This window comes from Lagenorhynchus albirostris, chromosome 2 (assembly GCF_949774975.1).
Source record: "Lagenorhynchus albirostris chromosome 2, mLagAlb1.1, whole genome shotgun sequence".
NCBI classification, from domain to species: domain Eukaryota; kingdom Metazoa; phylum Chordata; class Mammalia; order Artiodactyla; family Delphinidae; genus Lagenorhynchus; species Lagenorhynchus albirostris.
Genome location: NC_083096.1, coordinates 157,335,943 through 157,351,731, shown reverse-complemented (window position 1 = coordinate 157,351,731; position 15,789 = coordinate 157,335,943). Strand labels below are relative to the sequence as shown.

The 15,789-nt window shown below is 39.8% G+C and overlaps 1 protein-coding gene across 2 annotated transcripts in view; it reads left to right on the top strand.

The window, feature by feature from the left end:
• THRAP3 (thyroid hormone receptor associated protein 3) overlaps positions 1–15,789 on the top strand; it is a 76,444-nt gene that overhangs the window by 18,620 nt on the left and 42,035 nt on the right. The window contains exon 2 of one of the 2 annotated variants that reach the window (XM_060140547.1): positions 11,996–12,104. The gene's annotated coding sequence lies outside the window, so the exon portion shown is untranslated. The remainder of the gene's footprint in view (positions 1–11,995; positions 12,105–15,789) is intronic. The other variant, XM_060140548.1, reaches the window with a different exon arrangement.

The following is a 15,789-nucleotide window of genomic DNA, read 5'->3' as shown; positions in this document are numbered from 1 at the left end:
TTAACTCTGTCATTTTGACATTGGCCTGATTCATAATTATTATTATTGAGTACTAATGGTGTGCTAAGCACTTTCAGTAACTTTATGCATATTAATTTATTCAATTTTCATAACCCTTTGTAGTAAGAACCAGTTTTACAGGTAAAGAAACAGAGATAGTGAGATTTAATTAAGAAATTTATCACAGGTCTAAGTCAGTTGGTGGAGTGGGAATCAATCAAATCTAGGCAGTCTAGTTTTAGAGCATGTGTTCTTTTTTATTATTTATTGGTTAGTGCTTTGCAGATTGCTTTGGGATGATGGATTACTAATTTTATTTGCTTTACTGTAAGTTGCTGGGCATAAGTATTTAAAAATGACATTTTCTACTATTTGAGACCCTACAGTTTTGAGAATTACTGTTCATTAAGGGTTTATTCTTGTTTGGCCATTTGCACTACATGACTTTGTTAGGCAAGTTATGTAAATTGAATACAGTTTTTATAATACAGGTGTATTAGTGAGAAGAATGGGATTCTTTTGGGGGGGATAACACTTCTTTTAATTGGGGTCCATAGCAATTGATGGCAAATGTCATCTGTTAATGATGAAATTTGTAGTGAGATTTTACAAATGTCATCTTTTTAAAAATATTAATTTATTATTTTTGTCTGCGTTGGGTCTTCGTTGCTGTGCGCAGACTTCCTCTAGTTGTGGCAAGTGGGGGCTACTCTTCGTTGCGGTGCGCGGGCTTCTTCTCATTGCGGTGGCTTCTCTTGTTGCAGAACATGGGCTCTAGGCTTGCGGGCTTCAGTAGTTGAGGTGTGTGAGCTCAGTAGTTGTGGCAGATGGGCTTAGTTGCTCTGAGGCATGTGGGATCTATTCCGGACCAGGGCTCAAACCCTTGTCCCTGGCATTGGCAGGCGGATTCTTAACCACTGTGCCACCAGGGAAGTCCCCATATGTCATCTTTGAAAACGTTTTTTCACACAGGTCCTGCCAAATACTAATCTTAATCCACGAGCATATGATTTTTTTTCGGAGCATATGATTTTAATTGAGCATATTTATCACTTGGAAGGCTTTATAGAATTCTGTTAGAGTCTTTTCTCGATATTTGCTTTTTAGCCTGCCCTTACACTGCACATTAATCATTTCCAATTGATGATTAGATGGAAGTTCCTTAGTTGTGTTTAGATGGATTTTGAAATATGGAGATTTCCTTTGCACTTGCATTGAGGAAATATAGTAAAACTGTAGTTTGAGCTAAGAAAATATGTCTGCTTCAAATTTGTGTGGGACTGGAGATCTCATTGCTTGTTTTAACGTTCGACAGTACAGGAATGAAAAAAGTAACCAACATTACTTGTGATTCAAACAATGTATGTTCATTTTAATTTGCTGTAGTATGTTTCCCATAGAAGTGCTGTTTTGTCTTGTTAATTTTCAAATGGATTTATTAAGAGACGTTATTAAGTGTGCAGCAAAAGCTAATTTCCAAAGCCATAAAGTATTCAGTAATAGTGTTTAAGGGTGATTCGTCTTCAGAAAAATTTCAAATTCAGTCTTTTGGGTTTTTTTAAGAGTATTTATTTATTTAGGCTGCGCCGGGTCTTTGTTGTGGCATGTGGGATCTTTAGTTGTGGCATGTGGACTCTTAGTTGTGGCATGCATACTCTTAGTTGCAGCATGCATGTGGGATCTAGTTTCCCGACCAGGGATTGAACCCGGATCCCCTGCATTGGGAAAATGGAGTCTTAACCACTGGACCACCAGGGAAGTCCCTCAAATTCAGCCTTGAGCTTAAAAAAAAAAAACACACACAATAAAATTTTATGGCTGCTAAGCCATTTAACTGCTGTTTAGTAGGCAAGTCAGGATTCACCTTCTGTTTCTGACAGAAATTCATAGAACTGATGAATCCATTACAGCAGTGGATTGAGAGCAAATGAAGGTCACTCTTGACAATACTGGATCAATAAGCATGTGATACATTTTTTTTGCAGAATACTTGCTGATGAACAGTACAGTGAATAAACCATTTGCTTGAAATACTTTACATTTTCACAGGCTTTGTAAATTTGTCCAACTAAGCCCTTTTTTCTCCACACGTTTTTACCACCATTATTTGTGCACATCTTAGCAGATTCAGGTTCAGATTGTATTGAATTAATGTTCTCTCAACCTTTGTGAAAAGATTCTTGCCAGTGGTTGTTCCACACAGACTGTTTTGTTCATAGAGTTCAGTCACTTCAAACTCAGCGTTGACGTCACTAAACAACTGAGCAGTTTCAGTAATATCTGTTGAATCATCTAGAGCCATGGAACACCACTCACAATCATTTGCCTTTTTTTCAAAATAAATTTATTTTGAACAGTTTGATTTACAGACAGTCTCAGAAAATAGTACAGGGTGTTCCTATATATACCCCCATATCCATTTCACCTGTTAACACCTTGCCTTAGTATAGTACATTGGTCACAACTAATGTACCAATATTGGTACATTGGTATATTCTTTTTTTTTTGGTATATATATATATATATATATTTATTTAACATCTTTATTGGGGTATAATTGCTTTACAGTGGTGTGTTAGTTTCTGCTTTATACCAAAGTGAATCAGTTATATATATACATATACATATGTTCCCATATCTCTTCCCTCTTGTGTCTCCCTCCCTCCCACCCTCTCTATCCCACCCCTCCAGGCGGTCACAAAACATCGAGCTGATATCCCTGTGCTATGCGGCTGCTTCCCACTGGCTATCTACCTTACGTTTGTTAGTGTATACATGCCCATGCCTCTCTCTCGCTTTGTCACAGCTCACCCTTCCCCCTCCCCATATCCTCAAGTCCGTTCTCCAGTAGGTCTGTGTCTTTATTCCTGTCTTACCCCTCGGTTCTTCATGACATTTTTTTTTCTTAAATTCCATATATATGTATTAGCATACGGTATTTGTCTTTCTCTTTCTGACTTACTTCACTCTGTATGACAGACTCTAGGTCTATCCACCTCATTACAAATAGCTCAATTTCGTTTCTTTTTATGGCTGAGTAATATTCCATTGTATATATGTGCCACATCTTCTTTATCCATTCATCCGATAATGGGCTCTTAGGTTGTTTCCATCTCCGGGCTATTGTAAATAGAGCTGCAATGAACATTTTGGTACATGACTCTTGTTGAATTTTGGTTTTCTCAGGGTATATGCCCAGTAGTGGGATTGCTGGGTCATATGGTAGTTCTATTTGTAGTTTTTTAAGGAACCTCCATACTGTTCTCCATAGTGGCTGAACCAATTCACATTCCCACCAGCAGTGCAAGAGGGTTCCCTTTTCTCCACACCCTCTCCAGCATTTATTGTTTCTAGATTTTTTGATGATGGCCATTCTGACTGGTGTGAGATGATATCTCATTGTAGTTTTGATTTGCATTTCTCTAATGATTAATGATGTTGAGCATTCTTTCATGTGTTTGTCGGCAGTCTGTATATCTTCTTTGGAGAAATGTCTATTTAGGTCTTCTGCCCATTTTTGGATTGGGTTGTTTGTTTTTTTGTTATTGAGCTGCATGAGCTGCTTGTAAATTTTGGAAATTAATCCTTTGTCAGTTGCTTCATTTGCAAATATTTTCTCCCATTCTGAGGGTTGTCTTTTGGTCTTGTTTATGGTTTCCTTTGCTGTGCAAAAGCTTTGAAGTTTCATTAGGTCCCATTTGTTTATTTTTGTTTTTATTTCCATTTCTCTAGGAGGTGGGTCAAAAAGGATCTTGCTGTGATTTATGTCATAGAGTGTTCTGCCTATATTTTCCTCTAAGAGTTTGATAGTTTCTGGCCTTACATTTAGGTCTTTAATCCATTTTGAGCTTATATTTGTGTATGGTGTTAGGGAGTGATCTAATCTCATACTTTTACATGTACCTGTCCAGTTTTCCCAGCACCACTTATTGAAGAGGCTGTCCTTTCTCCACTGTACATTCCTGCCTCCTTTATCAAAGATTAAGGTGACCATATGTGCGTGGGTTTATCTCTGGGCTTTCTATCCTGTTCCATTGATCTATCTTTCTGTTTTTGTGCCAGTACCATACTGTCTTGATTACTGTAGCTTTGTAGTATAGTCTGAAGTCAGGGAGCCTGACTCCTCCAGCTCCGTTTTTCATTCTCAAGATTGCTTTGGCTATTCGGGGTCTTTTGTGTTTCCATACAAATTGTGAAATTTTTTGTTCTAGTTCTGTGAAAAATGCCAGTGGTAGTTTGATAGGGATTGCATTGAATCTGTAGATTGCTTTGGGTAGTAGAGTCATTTTCACAATGTTGATTCTTCCAGTCCAAGAACATGGTATATCTCTCCATCTATTTGTATCATCTTTAATTTCTTTCATCAGTGTCTTATAATTTTCTGCATACAGGTCTTTTGTCTCCTTAGGTAGGTTTATTCCTAGATATTTTATTCTTTTTGTTGCAGTGGTAAATGGGAGTGTTTTCTTGATTTCACTTTCAGATTTTTCATCGTTAGTGTATAGGAATGCCAGAGATTTCTGTGCATTAATTTTGTATCCTGCTACTTTACCAAATTCATTGATTAGCTCTAGTAGTTTTCTGGTAGCATCTTTAGGATTCTCTATGTATAGTATCATGTCATCTGCAAACAGTGACAGCTTTACTTCTTCTTTTCCGATTTGGATTCCTTTTATTTGGTATATTCTTACTAACTAAAATTCATACTTTATTCAGATTTCCTTAGGTTTTTCTTTTTTTTTTTTTTTTAAGGTACGCAGGCCTCTCACTGTCGTGGCCTCTCCCGTTGCGGAGCACAGGCTCCAGACGCGCAGGCTCAGCGGCCATGGCTCATGGGCCCAGCCGCTCCGCTGCATGTGGGATTCCCCGGACCGGGGCATGAACCGGTGTCCCCTGCATCGGCAGGTGGACTCTCAATCACTGTGCCACCAGGGAAGCCCTTTTTTTTTTTTTTTTTAATTTTTAATTTTTTAAAATTTTTTGGCTGTACAGCGAGGCATGTGGGATCTTTAGTTCCCTGACTAGGGATCGAACCCACGCTCCCTGCAGTGGAAGCACAGAGTCTTAACCACTGGACCACCAGGGGAAGTCCCCAGATTTCCTTAGTTTTTACCTAATGTCCTTTTTCTGTTCCAGGATCTCATCTAGGATATACATTAAGTTGTTGTGTCTCCTTAGGCTTCTCTTGGCTGTGACAATTTCTCACACTTATTTTTGGGGACCTTGACAGTTTTGAGGAGTACTGGTTAGCTGCATTGTAGAATGTCCCTCAATTGGGATTTGTCTAATATTTTTCTAATGATTTATGCTAGTGTTATGGATTTGGGGGAGAAAGAACACAGAGGTAAAGTGCCATGTCGTATCAAGGAATACATGCGATCAGTGTGACTTCTTGTTTAGCTGTGATTATCTGGCTAGGTTTCTCCAAAAAATTACTCCCTCCCCTCCCTGCCACAGTGTGTACTCTTTGGAAGAAAATCGCTAGGCATACCGACGTCCACTTAAGGAGTGGAGAGTTATAGTCCACCTCCTTGAGGGTGGCGTATATACATAAATTATTTGTAATTCTTCTGCCTGGGAGTTTGGTCTTTTCTCATCCATTTATTTATTTATTCAGTCACTTATTTATATCAATATGGACTCATGGGTATTTTTGTTATAATCCAGTACTTTATTTTGTTCTAATTTTTTTTTTTTTTTTCGCCGTACGCGGGCCTCTCACTGTTGTGGCCTCTGCCGTTGCGGAGCACAGGCTCCGGACGCGTAGGCTCAGCGGCCATGGCTCACGGGCCCAGCCACTCGGCGGCATGTGGGATATTCCCGGACCGGGGCACAAACCCGTGTCCCCTGCATCGGCAGGCGGATTCTCAACCACTGCGCCACCAGGGAAGCCCTGTTCTAATTTTTTGATTTTTACTATTGAGAGCTCTTTCAGTTGGACGGGAGTGTCCTTTTGACGTACCACCCCTTTATTGTGTGTGGTGGTGTTTTTTGTTGTTGTTGTTTAGCACTTCCTCACTTTCTGGCACTATAAGATACTCCCAAGCTCATACTGTGAATCCCCTCCCCCAGCCCTAGATTCAGCCATTTCTCCAAGGGGCCCTGGTTTCTTTTATTGGAGAATGGTATTAGAAATCAAGATCTGGGTGCTAGGTGTGCACATTGCTACTGGAGGGTTATTCCTTCCACATCTTCTCAGCTGACAAAGCAAGGAAATACATCTGTATACTAACATATATTCCATATACTTACAGAAATATCTAAGTATTTCTTATTTCTACATATCTTCATTTGTATCTGTATTAAGCTGGACATGAATTACTGATATCTCCAACTCTAATCCAGTACCTCATTGATCATTCTAGTCTCTTCCTTTTTTATCTATAATCTCCCTCTCCCAACAGTGAGAAACTTGGCTCTCACCATTTGCCATCCATTTACTCATTAGTTCCAGTATACGTGTAGTGTAGTGGTTTCAGGATTGTTAACCTGTACCCTTTAACAACTTTACAACTAGAAAACTTTAACAAGTAGAACACAGTGGTTATATGCAGTTCCTTTTGCTTTTTATCTTCTCATTTCACTTATTTCCATAGTTAACTTAGGTTAGCACCCTTCCTCTCCACCTGCCCTATTTTTTAATTGACTACTTATATTGCTCCCATTGTCCTCAACCCTTCAAATCAAAAGGCTAATAGTCTTAAACAAGTTCATTTTCTCGAGACACATTTTTTAGGCTCTTGCAGTCAAACATAATTTAATGAACTCACTATAAATAAACGACTTTTCTCCTTATGCTAACAGATACAACACTCAGAAACTTACTTTGGTTGTAGCCTTATTTTTGTTTATTTTGTTTTTATGAAGGTTTTCTGTTGTGATAAGATACTCTGTTTTAAATTTTTAAAAAATTTCCAGCAGTTGGTTTCCTGTGAGTTGGGAATATTGTGTGAGTGCTTAGTTTGGTAATGTCGACACATACTGTGTTCTTGGCCCAGCTATGGTGTCATTTCATAGTAAACACAATGTGTTGCCATCTAATTGGATTAAAAAAAAGCACCCACGCTCCATGTGTGATATGACAGAATACATGGTACTTGAAATGCTTTTTATTTTTATTTATTTATTTATTTTTAAGATTTATCTATTTATTTTTGGCTGTTTTGGGTCTTAGTTGCTGCACGTGGGCTTTCTCTAGTTGCAGCAGGCAGGGGCTACTCTGTTGCGGCGCGTGGGCTTCTCATTGCAGTGGCTTCTCGTTGTGGAGCACGGGCTTCAGTAGTTGTGGCTCACGGGCTCAGTAGTTGTGGCTCGCGGGCTCTAGAGCGCAGGCTCAGTAGTTGTGGCACACAGGCTTAGTTGCTCTGTGGCATGTGAGATCTTCGTGGACCAGGGCTCAAACCCGTTTCCCCCGCATTGGGAGGCGGATTCTTAACCACTGTGCCACCAGGGAAGTCCCTGAAATGCTTTTTAGTTACAATTGCTTCACCACAATTTGTAGTAGCGCAAAGTGGTGAGACTACTGCTTTTAGTCACTTTTGCAACTACTCTGCTGTTGTAGTGTGAAAGCAGTTATCTATAAACAAATGAACCTGGCTGTGTTCCAGTAAAACTTCATGGATACTGAAATTGGAATTTCATAGAATTTTCACACATCATGAAATACTTTTTTTTTTTTTTTTTTTTTTTTTGCGGTACGTGGGCCTCTCACTATTGTGGTCTCTCCTGTTGCGGAGCACAGGCTCTGGACGCGCAGGCTCAGCGGCCATGGCTCACTGGCCCAGCCGTTCCGTGGCATGTGGAATCCTCCCAGACCGGGGCACGAAACCCTGTCCCCTGCATCGGCAGGCGGACTCTCAACCACTGCGCCACCAGGGAAGCCCATGAAATACTTTTGATATTTTTCTACCATTAAAAAGTAGAAATTTGGGAATTCCCTGATGGTCCGGTGGTTAGGACTCCGCACTTCCACTGCAGGGGCGCCTGGGTTTGATCCCTGGTCGGGGAACTGAGATCCTGCAAACTGAGCGGGCAGCCAAAAAAAAAAAAAAGATAGGAACAGTAGAAACTATTCTTAACTCATAGGTGGTACAAAAACAGGTTGGGCTGTGTGACATCATTTGCTCACCCCCCCAAGCGAAGAAGGCCCTGTATACTGGACACGTTTGAAGTATCTGTCTTTCTCTCCAAAACCATTCATAGTAATTTCACCAGTCTTAGATTCAGTATTGGTCCCTGGTTCATACCAGGGAAGCTGCTTGGAGCAAGACATTGCACAGTTTTCTGTGGTAAAACACTAAAGGTTTATTTGCCTAGCTGTCATAATCTTATCAATTCCTAGTATTTTTTTCAATGGGGAGTGGATAAGATTAAATTTTGTCATTGGCTACTTTGGGTTAACTTGAATAGAAGACACAGTCCTCTTTTGTTCCTATTTATTTATTCATTCATTTTTGGCTGCGTCGGGTCTTTGTTGCTGCCTGCGGGCTTTTCTCTAGTGGTGGGGCTTGCTGCAGTGCGAGGACTTCTTATTGCGGTGGCTTCTCTTGTTGCGGAGCACGGGCTCTAGGCACGCGGGCTTCAGTAGTTGTGGCTCACGGGCTCTAGAGCACAGGCTCAGTAGTTGGGGCATGTGGGCTTTGTTGCTCCGCAGCATGTGGGATCTTCCAGACCAGGGCTCGAACCCATGTACCCTGCATTGGAAGGCGGATTCCTAACCACTGTGCCACCAGGGAAGCCCTTTTGTTCACTTTTATTCAACTTGATTTTGAAAGTAGACACATGAGTCCTTAAGTATTGTAGAAGCATCATGTGCCTTGTGGTCTTTTTCTTTTTTTGGCTGTGCAGTGCGGCATGCGGGATCTTAGTTCCCCGACCAGGGATTGAACCTGCGTCCCCTGCATTGAAAGGCGGATTCTTAACAGCTGGACCTCCAGGGAAGTCCCTGCATGGTTGTTTAAAGGATTAGCTTTAACCTCAGATTCATAGGAGCAGACATGGTCATCTTTGTGCTTCCTTGTCTTATGTATTTCTCAATACAAGATTATCAGGGGTGCTTGAGGTGAGATAAGAAAAAACATTTCAAATCTTTAACTGTAGAAAGTAAAAATGCTTTAACTGTAGGAAGTAAAAACTTAGAATGTTAGTGCTCACTCTTTGGATTTAGGAACTATGTTGTTACGTAAGGTATAGTGTATGGAACGTGGGGGCATTCTGAGCTGCACTCTAGTCTAAGCCACTGCCGTCCTTTTCCTGGATAGTTTTAGGCAATATCTAACAATTTCTTCTGCTCTTGCCCTGTTAAGGTCTGTTCTACACTCAGCAGCCAAGATCCTTTTAGAACGTGATTCTGGTCCTTACTCCTCTGCTCAAAACAGTGCTGTGGCTGCCTGCATAACCTGTAGGAAAGCCAAAGTCCTTACGATGGCTTGCAAGGCACTTTCCATTCACCCATGTCTCTGACCTGATCTTCCAGCTGTTCCCTGGAAACTGTTGGCATTGCAGCCACTCTGTTTTTCTGTCTTCCTCAGATACACCAGGCATGTTCCCTCTTTAGGGTCTTTGCACTTGCTCTTTCCTCTATTTGGTCCCTTTTGCCTTCAGATAAAGTACAGCATACTGTTTCTGTTAATCTTTGCCTTCTCTGACCACAGTACATAAAAGAGTAACTCTTATTCCTCATGTGCTCCCATCTGCCCCTTAGAATGTAAGCTCCAGGAATGAAGAGATATTTTAAAAATTTATTTATTTTTGCCTGCGTTGGGTTTTCGTTGCTGTGCGCCAGCTTTCTCTAGTTGCGGTGAGCGGGGGCTACTCTTCGTTGTGGTGCGCTGGCTTCTCATTGAGGTGGCTTCTCTTCTCTCGTTGTAGAGCACAGGCTCTGGGCGTGTGGGCTTCAGTAGTTGTGGCACGCACGCTCAATAGGTGTGGCTTGCGGGCTTAGTTGTTCCAAGGCATGTGGGATCTTCCCGGACCAGGGATGAAACCCATATCTCCTGCATTGGCAGGCAGATTCTTAACCACTGGGCCACCAGGGAAGTCCCTGAGGAGATTTTTAATTGCTGAATCTCTGTTGCCTAAAATAGTGCCTGGCAATGTAGTAGGTACTTAATAAATTTTTTGTTGAAGTAAGTGGACAGTTAAAATGGAAACTGTAGAAGGGAAAAAGATATATTGTCGGTAGTGCTGTGGTGTCCTTGCTAATATACTCTAACGAAAGGCAGGTCGGGAGAATGAGGCTGAAAAGCACGCCTATCACTGTCCCGATGACTCAAGCAGGACAAGTTTGGGGGTGCATAAAAATTGGTGGCAGGTGATTTAGGGCTTCAGGTGTCTCCTTGCTGTCATAGAATAACTAAGGGCCAGAGCCTCAGATTTGCTTCTCCACCCATTGCAACAATGGAAAATTGAAGATTTGTTGTGATGAGAAAATTCTTGCCAGTGTCGAAGAGGTTAATTAATAGGGAAGAAACATGATGGGGTAGAAAAAGGAAGATTGTGTGTGTGTGTGTGTTTGTTAACTGGCTAGAATTTTAAAGGTGGATGTATTGGAATAGTTCTTTAATCAGTGCATTGTAGAGTAAGCGGTTCCCAGTTTTGTAGCAGTCATCGGGGGTTCCCTCAAGCTGACCGACGTCATGAGCCCCTGTGCCTCTGCAGTTAGAAACAGGGAAAGTTTTGGTTGATGAATTCCCAGAATGACTTGCAAGAATATATGCAAAAGTATTGTGAAAGAATGAATTTTTGTAAGTGCTGTATTTTTGCTATTTATCAACTAAGCGAATATATACCAACATTGTCATTAATTTGCCAAATGGTCTGACTGAATAGTAATTTCATCTGGATAAGTCTTAGTTTTAACAGTAGGTTTTTGTTGCCTCTTTGTAATGTTAATTACCTGATAACCTTTGGTATAGGTCAAGAGTTTATTGCTTGTGTATTCAGTTTATTCAGTGGACACATATCAGTGTATATAGAGTTTGCAGCCTTGTGCGGTAAGTTGACATATTAACGGACATAATGATATGCGTGTAAGGAGAACCATGTCTAGGGTAACAGAAGCAATACCTAACCCAGCCTGGGTGAGCCAGGGACAGCTTGCTGGGGAAGGAGACCCTCGTAAGAATGAGTAGGAGTTTGCTGAGAGGGGAGTTGAGGGCTCCCCACTACTGAGAGACTATAGCTTAAGGAAATGCATTCTCTTCTCTCCTGGCTCAATAGGCAAGGATTCAGCTATGTGCAAACCACAGGTTCAGAGAAAGCTAAGGTGGGTATCCTTGATTGAGTCAATAAGTGAAAAAAGAGAAGATTAATGTCAAGACCGCGTCTTCATATTATGTAATTCTTAGGTGCCTTCCTACTTTACAGTATTATGAATGAACGAAAAAACTTTAATCTAGGAGTGAGGACGTTAATTACATACTGAGCTTGCTGATCTTGGAACTTTGTTTTCCTGTTTGTTTGGGCTAATACTACATTGCTTTGCTATATGGCCATGTTAGTAGTATTTGGATCTGGGAATATTTAAACAACTGGATCTGAAGGGTTTTTTTGTGCGTTGAGGGATGAGTGTGGGGAGTTACTTTAACTTGAAATGTATTTGTTAAATTTAGTTCAGCATACTTGAAAGTTTTTTGTTTCAAGCATCTAATTCTTCTGAAGTTATTTTCCAGGTTGAATTATGGAGTTTGCAAATTAAACTTGTATAATGCAAACCATAGCACCTGAAATATTGGCAGTGAAAGTATCAGGTTACAAGAGGAAGGTTTTAGCTTTCCATACTTTCCAACCTTACTATAGGAGGTTGGGTGGATGAAAATGAGTATGAGAGACCCTCAGGCCACTATACTTTGGGAGAGAATCCTGTGTCCACTTGGAGTTAATTTGAGGGCTAGAGGAGAGTTTCTGCTTATAGATTCCAAGCATCTGTATTTCAAGATGCAGTCTGCAAGGTTTGGGTAGCTATTTTATCACTGCTTATTTCTTCTCATTCCAGAGTTGTATCCTGACTTTGTAAATTGGAGAAGCCAGCGTGGCACTGCCAGTATTCTTTGAGGTAGTGTCTGTTTGGGGTCTGGTGCAAGTCGAATCATTGTTCAAATAAGGTAAATGCATGGTGGTAAAAGGAACTAATAATAACTTCATTGGCTTACAGAGCCAGTCTTATGTTGTTTATCCAGAAGATTCCTTAATAGAAGTTCTGGGTTCTTATTAAACAATCTTTATCTTTCAGTTTAAAAAACTGAAATAGGCTGATAAAGTAGCCGCTCTCCTCTCTGATTCCATCCCAAGTTGTAGAATCAGCAGTTACTTTCTTATTTTAACTAACTTTGAGTTTTTAAATAACACATGTTTATTCACTTGGACATACTGAAAAAGAACAGCCATAAACTTGACACATTTACAGTCACTGTTAATAGTTCGGTGAACAGTCCCTTGTCATGCATATGTTACTCTGATATGTGTGTATATAATCAAAATTGGAGTTGTGTTTTTTGTCACTTGGTTCTTGTTAACAAGAAAAGTTTTCTCTGTTTGCAGTTTTAAATGACTCATGGCATTTCATCATTGGATGTACCATATAATTTATCTAACTAGTTCCTTTTTGGTAAACAGGCTTTTCTCTCATTTTTCCATGTGTTAGGTAACTGTGTGATGGACATGAATAAATTTATGCGTACAGTTGATTTCCCCCCATAGTACAGTTTCTTCTCAAATTTTAAAAAACATTTTATATATTTATTTAAACCTTTTTTATTTTACTTTTTATTAATACATGTACAAAAACCCTATACGTAGTCATGTCAGACCATCAGCTCCGCAGGGCTTTTTATGAAAAACAGTCCCTCCCACCCCTTTTTCAGTCCCTAGAAGCAATCATTTCCAACTCTTTACTGTTTCTTTTGGTATTACCTCTAAAATAATAAGCTTATTTTGCTACTTATAGATTTTTCAGTTTGGGGTATTATCTATTAATTTTCTACTTTGGATAGTGGTAGAATTCTCTGACCACCTCACATGTCCATATTTATTGTCACTCTGGTTGTAATTGAATTTTGGTTAGAGCAATATTCACTGTTAACAGTATTAAGGTTATGTATAGCTTGTTCACAGACAAATGTCGTATGGTATGGTTAATTTTTTTTTTTCTGTACAACTTTTTGTTTTCTCTGTTGTTAATAATTATCTTTTTCTGGTCTGTTTTGTTTAGTTTCTATGTTCTTATCAGTAATTTCTTTCTAAACTCTACCCAGAAGTGTAAATTCTTCCTCAATACTTTAAGCATTTTGGTTATATTATAAATTTTATCTTAGAGATATATATATATTTTTAAATATATATTTATTTGATTGCACCTGGTCTTGTGTCAGGCGGGCTCCTTAGTTGCGGCTTGAGGGCTCCTTTTAGTTGTGGCTCACCAGCTCCTTAGTTGTGGCATGTGAACACTTAGTAGTGGCATGCGAACACTTAGTAGCGGCATGCATGTGGGATCTAGTTCCCCGACTAGGGATTGAACCCAGGCCCCTTGCATTGGGAGCGCAGGGTCCTAACCACTGCACCACCAGGGAAGTCCCCTTAGAGATATTTTCTAATCTGCTTCATTCTGAACATGTGCTCTAGGCAGCTGGGATGTTGTTATCACAGCATCATCATCCTGATGATTTTTCCTACCTTTTTTTGGTTTTGTTAATGGTAAGAAGAAGGAATCTAACATTTTGTATTAAGTCATTAATCAGTTGTCCCAACTATTCACTAATACTCAGTGTTTTTATTATTGTTGCCTTATTTCATCTTTAAATACTTAGTGATAACAAGCGTTTCTTCTCTCTCCAGACTCAGCAAGCAAAATATAATGATATTTCCATACTTCTTATTTTTCACCATGTGGAACTATGACAGTTCTTCAAGAGACTTAAGTATTGGAAACTAGAAAACAAAGACTAGAAGGACATGTACATAGGAAGCCAGTTGCATAATTTAAAAAATAAGTATACTGGATTTTCCCCTCTAAGATCCTTTGTCTTTTAAAGCTGCTTTTGATTTTTTTGATTAATTCAGTCAGTAGACGCTTGAGTGCTTGTTACTGTGCCTGTTCTCTGTTGCTAGGGATAACCGGCAATGAGCAAGACAAACAGGACCCCCATTCTTTTTTTTTTTTTTTTTGCTGTACGCTGTTGTGGCCTCTCCCGTTGCGGAGCACAGGCTCTGGACGCACAGGCCCAGCGGCCATGGCTCACAGGCCCAGCCGCTCCGCGGCATATGGGATCCTCCCGGACCGGGGCACGAACCCGTGTCCCCTGCATCGGCAGGCGGACTCTCAACCACTGCGCCACCAGGGAAGCCCCAGGACCCCCATTCTTGAGGAGCTTACATTCTAGTTTGGGAAGGCAAATACGATAGTTTCATATTTCCTAAGTGTACGAAAGAAATTTGACTACAAGATAACAGTGAGGTGTCATTAGGTAGAATGCCAAGGAATAATACCTTTTCGAGTTAGGTGACAAGCTGAGATCTGAAGGATGAGAAAGGAGCCAACCATGCTTTAGACTGCAGAAGGGTGTTTGTTCATGTAGTGAGAACTGCAAGTATAAAGGTGCTGAGACTATAAATGCTTGTAAGTGTTTAAGGAACAGAAAGAAGGCCTTTGTGACTCCGGTAGAGTGATTGATTTGGGAGAGAGTGGTTTGAGATGATGTTGGAAAAGTAGGCAGGAGTCAGATCATTTAGAATGTTGAAATTATGGCAAGCTGGAGCTTTCATATATAAATCTGATGAATTCAGTTTTGTTCCTTTAAAAACAAACAAACAAACAAATACAAGATGTTACAGAAAAGAATCAGACCTATTTGTCTATGTAGTTAATATTGCTGTTCCTTATGAGCCAGAGAGGGGAGTTGCACTGATCATATGTATCTGAACTGAGTTCTGGTTCAGTGTCTGGATCTGTCTGCGCTTGGGGTAGTTGAGTGGTCTCTAAATTTAGATAGCTTTGAATAGTGCCTTAATGAATTCGTTTTAGATTTAGAAGCAAAAGGTTGGGTTCTTGATTTCTTTTGTAGACTCAGGTGACTGGTAAGGTCCAGAATGATAGCAGATCTTGAAATTATTTTTGGTTTCTTATGTAGAGTTGTGTGCATATTTAAGACATCTCTTTTTTTCCCCCTTATCTGGTAAAGTGTAGATATAAATGGAAGGACATCAGGTGGTTATCTCAACAGGAAAGTCTTAGTGGATGAAGACTAGAAACTGCAAAAATAAATGATGAATTTAAAAGTGACTAATATTGGATAAGGTTCAGAACTTGAGCATTTGAAAAGACATAATCATTGTTGTCCTTTAGGACAGTGCTATCCAAGAGAAGTCCAGTGTGAGTCACATGGAATTTCAAATTTCCTAGCATCCACATTAAGAAATAAAAACAAGCAGATGAAATTTATTTTAATGTAATTTAATATATTCAACACATTCTTATTTTCAACATGTAATTAATATTAAAAGTCCTTAATGAAGTATTTTACATTCTGAGTTTTGTACTAAGTCTTTGAAATCCTGTATTTTATACCTACAGCTCATCCCAGTTCAGGCCAGCCACATTTCAGGTGCATGGTATCTACATGTGTATGGGACACTGCAGCTGTTAGGGTTCATACTTCTGAAGGAATGGATAAATAGATATGATCTAGTTATTGAAAGTTATTGAAAACCCTGCCATGTTGTGAACATCATTCAAAGCAGTGATAGTTTAACAAATAAGGAAGTAAATTTAAAAACATATATTTTTCCCTCTTC